This window comes from Petaurus breviceps, unplaced genomic scaffold, assembly GCF_028583685.1.
Source record: "Petaurus breviceps papuanus isolate PSGF00001 unplaced genomic scaffold, PetGlider_PUasm1.0 567, whole genome shotgun sequence".
In the NCBI taxonomy this organism is placed as follows: domain Eukaryota; kingdom Metazoa; phylum Chordata; class Mammalia; order Diprotodontia; family Petauridae; genus Petaurus; species Petaurus breviceps.
Window position 1 is genome coordinate 6,044,328 of NW_027186383.1, and position 6,000 is coordinate 6,050,327.

A 6,000-nucleotide genomic window follows, 5' to 3' on the forward strand; every position below is an offset into this window, starting at 1 on the left:
AAACCAAATAAAAGAGAACAAGGAAAAATTAGAAAAGAAATAAAAGGAATCCAAGAAAATTATAAAAACAAAGTTAACCAATTAAAAAGGAGATATAAAATCTTAAGGAAGAAAATAGCTCCTTGAAAACTAGATTTGGGCAAGCAGAATCTAATGACATAAGACACCAGGATATGATAAAACTAGAAAAAATAGAAGAGAATCAGAAACATCTAATTAGATTATTCTCTATTTTAGATTTGTTTTTTTTTCTCCATCTCCATCATTTGATTTTTAAAGCTCTTTTTTCAGATCATCTAAGAATTCTTTTTGGGCAAGTAACATTAGATTTTACTCTTTGGAGTAGAAGGGGGTTTCTGTGCTTCAATATCCTCCTCTGAAGATAAGCCCCAGTCTTCTCTATTCCCATAATAGCTTTCTATGGTTGGATTCTTTCTCTTTTGCTTGTGCTTTTTTGGTGGTAGTAGCTTAATTTTTATAATCACCTCCAGCCTTGGGGGATGGGGGATGGGGCCTCTAGTCCCTGACCTTCAGTTCTCCCCTCTAGCCTAGAATCAAAGCCAAGCCTCCAACTTCTCATAAGTGCTCACAGCCAGGGGCTTTCTTCCCCACTGCTTCTGCACTCACTGGGCATGTTCTGGTTCCTTCTCACCCCTGCTGCTCTTTGCAGCACAGCTGGGTCTGGTATTCCTTGTCAGTAGAGATTCTCTTAATCTTCCTGGACTCTGACGTCCAACTCCCCTTACTATAGAAGAGAGGGAAGAAATATTCCTGTGGCTGGAGTCAAGGCAGCCTCTCAAACTAACTAACCTCAGGGCCTGCTGCTTGTTGGTAAAGTGGATGCTAGCCTGGAGGTGTTTACTCTTCATAGCGAACAAATATGGTCCTGGGATTTTTCATCTCATTTTCTCAAATTGCCCCAGGAAGACCCCTGTTATGCCCCTATTCTTACTTAGTTTTATCCATACTTTGTTCACCCCTATTTTATCTGTTTTGTGGAGGAAGATCTGGAGAGAAAAGAGGGACAATATAAAAATTGTTATACTAGCTCAAAGTTATGATAAAAAAAATTAATCTGGGTGTGATATCACAAGAAATTAAGAAAAATTTCCCTGAAGTTCTAGAACAAGAAGGTAAAGTAGAAATAGAAAAAATCCACCAATCACCACTGCAAAGAGATCCTAGGAAGAAAACTTAGAGAAATGTCATAGCCAAGTTTCAAAATTCCCAAGTCAAAGAGAAAATAATGCAATCAACAAGAAGAAAAAACTGTGAAAAAATCAGGATTCCACAAGACCTAGAAACTTGTATAATAAAAGACCACAGGTCTTAGGACATTATATTTTAAGAGCAAAGGAGATAGGGTTGCATACAAGAATAACTTTTACAACAATGTTGAATTGAAAAAAAAGTATATTTTGATGAATTAAAAAACTTCCGTTTTTTTGTAACAAAAAGACCAGAACTCAATAGAAGATATGATATAAAAAATCCAGAAGAAATATAAGGAAATTATTAAAGACACTGATAAAGGTCAAACTGCTTATTTATGCTATATGAAATTGTTATCAGTATCTTAAAACTGTTACCATCACTATGGTAGTTTGAAAGAAAGTTTGTCACTAAGTTGTGTATGATGGGGTGATTCTAAAAAACAAAATTGATTAGGAAAAGGTAGAAAAAGGAACGATTATGTCACAAAAATGTTTGTGAAAGGAAGAACTAATAGAGAGGAAACAGGTGGGGGTGGAGGGCTGGTAATGTTGAGACCTTACTCTCATCTGTGCTGAAGAGGAAACAAAATGTACATCTGAAGAGGTTTAGAAATCTTCTGAACTTCTGGAGAGATGAAAAAACCACATAGATAAGGTGGAGAAGGGACTTTTTAGAGGGTATAAAGAATAAGATTATGAGAGTGAGAGGAGAACACAAGGGGGGGATTTTAAAGGGGTGGGTAAAATACAGAAAAGAGGGTAAAGGGAAAGGAAAAGGTAACAAGGATAGGGTAAAAAGAGAGACTGGGGGGGGCCAGAATCAAGATGGCAGGGTAGAAGCAGGAAACTCCATGAGCTCCTACCACTACCACCTCCAATGCCTATAAAATATGACTCTAAACAAATTTTAGAGCTACAGAACCCACAAAGTGAGAGTGAAACAAATCTCCCACTGAAGAAATCCAGGCAGAACGACAAGAAGGGTCTATTGCACCAGGCTGGAGGTCAAGCAAAGTCCTGCATGAGCTGTACCAAGCCCAATTCAGCCCTGACCAGAGGCCCAGACTGGCCAGAGCAGATTTCATAAGACTGAATCACCAGCAGCTGTGGTGGATTCTAGACTTCTCAACTCATCAACACCAAAGAGAAAGTAAAAGGTCAGTAGAGAACTCTGTTGGAACTTGGTGACAGAGGAGAGCAGTCAGGCCTCTGCCCCAGGGCAAGAGGTGGTGGAGGCTCAGCAGCTGCAGCTGCTGCCACATGGCTGACTTTAGGGCTCCTGGCATGGAGATTATAGAGGGACCAAGCAACCATTCAGAGGGTAATAGCTGCTGCTTTGGCCTGCTTGGATCTGAGTGGCTGTCTTGGGTGGTTACTGGGGTGAAAAACACCAGTGTGCCAGAACTTGTGGTGGCTGTAGAGAGTGTGACCTCCTCACAGCTCTGACAACATTTGCAAAAACCCCAGTGATTTGGGACAAAGTTCTCCACTCTGGAAGAAGAGTTCTACCATGGCAAAGAGCTAAAAATTCAAGTAATTGACTGATAAGATGAGCAAGCAGAGGAAGGACAATGAGACCATAGAATCCTTTTTTGGGGACAAAAATCATCAAAAACATGGAACCAGAAGTCAACAAAGGCAAAACTTCTGCATCAAATGTCTCCAAGAAAACATGAACTGGTTATAGGCCATGGAGGAGCTCAAGAAGGATTTTAAAAATTGAGTAAGAAAAGTGGAGGAAAAATTGGGAGGAAAAATGAGAATGATGCAAGAAAATCATGAAGAGTAAGTCAACAACCTGCTAAAGGAGACCCAAAAATACACTGAAGAAAATAACACCTTAAAAAATAGATTAACTCAAATGGCAAAAGAGGCTCAAAAAGACAGTGAGGAGAAAAATGCCTTAAAAAGCCAAATTTGCAAGATGGAAAAGGAATTTCAAAAACTCACTGAAGAGAATAACTCCTTCAAAATAACATTGGAACAACTGGAAACTAATGACTTTATGAGAAATCAAGATACTATAAAACAGATCAAAACAAATGAAAAAATAGAAGGCAATGTGAAACATATCACTGGAAAAAAAATACTGACTGGAATATATATCCAGGAGACATAATTTAAAAATTATTGGATTACTTGAAAGCCACGACCAAAAAAAAAGAGCCTAGAAATCATCCTTCAAGAAATTCTCAAGGAAAATTGGCCTGATATTCTATAACCAGAGGGCAAAATAGAAATTGAAAGAATTCACCAATAGCCTCTTGAAAAAATCCCCAAAAGAGAACTAGGAATATCATAGCCAAATTCCAGAGTTCTCAGATCCAGGAGAAAACATTACAAGCTGCCAGGAAGAAACAATCTGAGTATTGAGGAAACACAATCAGGATAACACAAGATCCAGAAGCTTTTACATTAAGGGATTAGAGGGCTTGGAATATGATATTCCAGAGGTCAAAGAGCTAGGATTAAAACCAAGAATCATTTATCTAGCAAAACTGAGTGTAATGCTTCAAGGGAAAATATGGTCATTCAATGAAATAGAGGATTTTCAAGCATTCTTGATGAGAAAAAAAGGAGCTGAACAGATTATTTGACTTTCAAATATAAGAAGCAAGAGAAGCATGAGAAGGTAAACAGGAAAAAGAAATCATAAGGAACTTATTAAAGTGGAACTATTTATGTTCCTACATGGAAAAAAAATAGTTGTAACTCATGAGACTTTTCTCAGTATGATGATAATTGAAGGGAATATGTACATATATATATATAATATATATATATATATATATGTATACATACATATATGTTTATATAAGAGGGTGTATGTGTGCATGAATACATATGTGAGTGTGTGTATATCTCTACGTGTGTACATAGACAAAGGGCACAGGATAAGTTGAATAGGAAGGAATGATATCTAAAAAAAAATTAAGAGGTAAGAGAAAAATATAATGAGAGGAGTTATGGAGAGGTAGAATGAAGTAAATTATTTCATATAAAAGAGGCAAGGGGAAAATGTTCCAATGGAGGGGAACAGCAGGAAGGTGAAAGGAAATGGTTCAACCTTATTCTCACTGAATATGCCTTAAAGGAGGAATACCATACCCACTCTACTGAGTATCTTACCCTACAGGAAAGTAGGGGGTAAGGGGATAAAAGAGGGGGGATGATATAAGGAAGGGCAGATTGGGTGAGAGGGTAGTTAGAAGCACACACTTTTGAAAACGGAGAGGGTCAAAGTAGAAGATAGGGTAAATGGGGGGGGGATAGGATGGAGGGAAATATAGTTAGTCTTTCACAATATATCTACTATGGAAATGTTTTGCATAACTACACATGTACAACCTATTTTGAATTGCTTATCTTCTCAGTAGAGGTGGGTGAGGAGGGAAGAAGGGAAAGAATCTGAAAATCAAAGTTTTAAAAACAAATGTTTTTTTTCATGCAACTGGGAAATAAGATATACAGGCACTGAGGTACAGAAATCCATCTTGCCCTACCAGAAAGTTAGAGGAGGGGATGGGGGAGGATATACGTGAGAGCAGATTGGGGGAAGGAATATTCAGTAGGCTTGCTATTTTGAGGTGGGGGTAGGGGGAAGACAGGGAGAAAATTTATAACTCAAAATTTTGTGGAAATGAATGTTGAAAACTAAAAATAAACAAAATTTTCTTAAAAAAAGAGACTGAGAAGGAAAATAGTGAGTAAAAATAAAATGGAGGGTAATTCACAAATATAATTAGAATATAAGTCATTCATCAATTGACAAATGGTCAAAGAATGTAAAGAGGCTGCTTTCCACTGAAGAACTCTAAATACTTTACAATCATATAAAAATGTTATAAATTATTATTGATTAGAGAAATGCAGATTAAAACAACTTTGAGATATAGAAGGAGAAAGTGACAGATGTTGGAGAAGATATAGAAAAATTGGTATGCTAATTCATTTGTGGAATTGTGGACTGATCTAACCATTTTGGAGAACAATTTGGAATTATGCTCAAACAGTTATTAACATATCTTTACCCTTTGGGCATAATGAAAGAACTTTTTATACAGTAACAGCAATATTGTTTTAAGAATGACTTTGGGTAATTAAGTAATTTTGACTCATAAATACCCAAATTACTTATAAAGGACACGAAGAAAGATGTTATCTGCATTCAGAGAAAGAATTATTAAATCTAAATATGTGTAGAAAAATGTATACACACACAGACACACACAAATATATCTAATGATAGCCATCTCTGGGGCAGGGTAAAGGGAAGACAAAAATGAAAAAAATACATGATAATTTGGTTGTATATTTGAAAGGAATAGCAAGTTGTGTATAGTAGATTTGTAGTTTCACGTGCAATCATCTTTTTTTTTATTGTACTTTGTTATGGAAATACTTATTCCATAAATTAAAAATAAATTTTTAAAAAAGAAATGCTATCTGAAATGAAATAAATCCTCAAATTTCTAGATATGCTTGTGAGTGAACTTTCATTTTCTAAGGGAAAAAATAAGCATGTAATTATTTTTCTTTTTTTCTTTTTTAGTGGCAGGAGGTGAGGCAATCAGGGTTAAGTGACTTACCCAAGGTCACATAGTAAATATCAAGAGCCTGAGGCTGGATTTGAACTCAGGTCTTCCTGATTCCAGGGCTAGTGCTCTATTCACTGTGCCATCTAGCTGCCCCTCTCTCCCTCCCCTCCCAGAAGGCTACAATTAAGTTTGGATATGTTTCTCTATAACTATAGATACACACACACACACACACACACACACACACA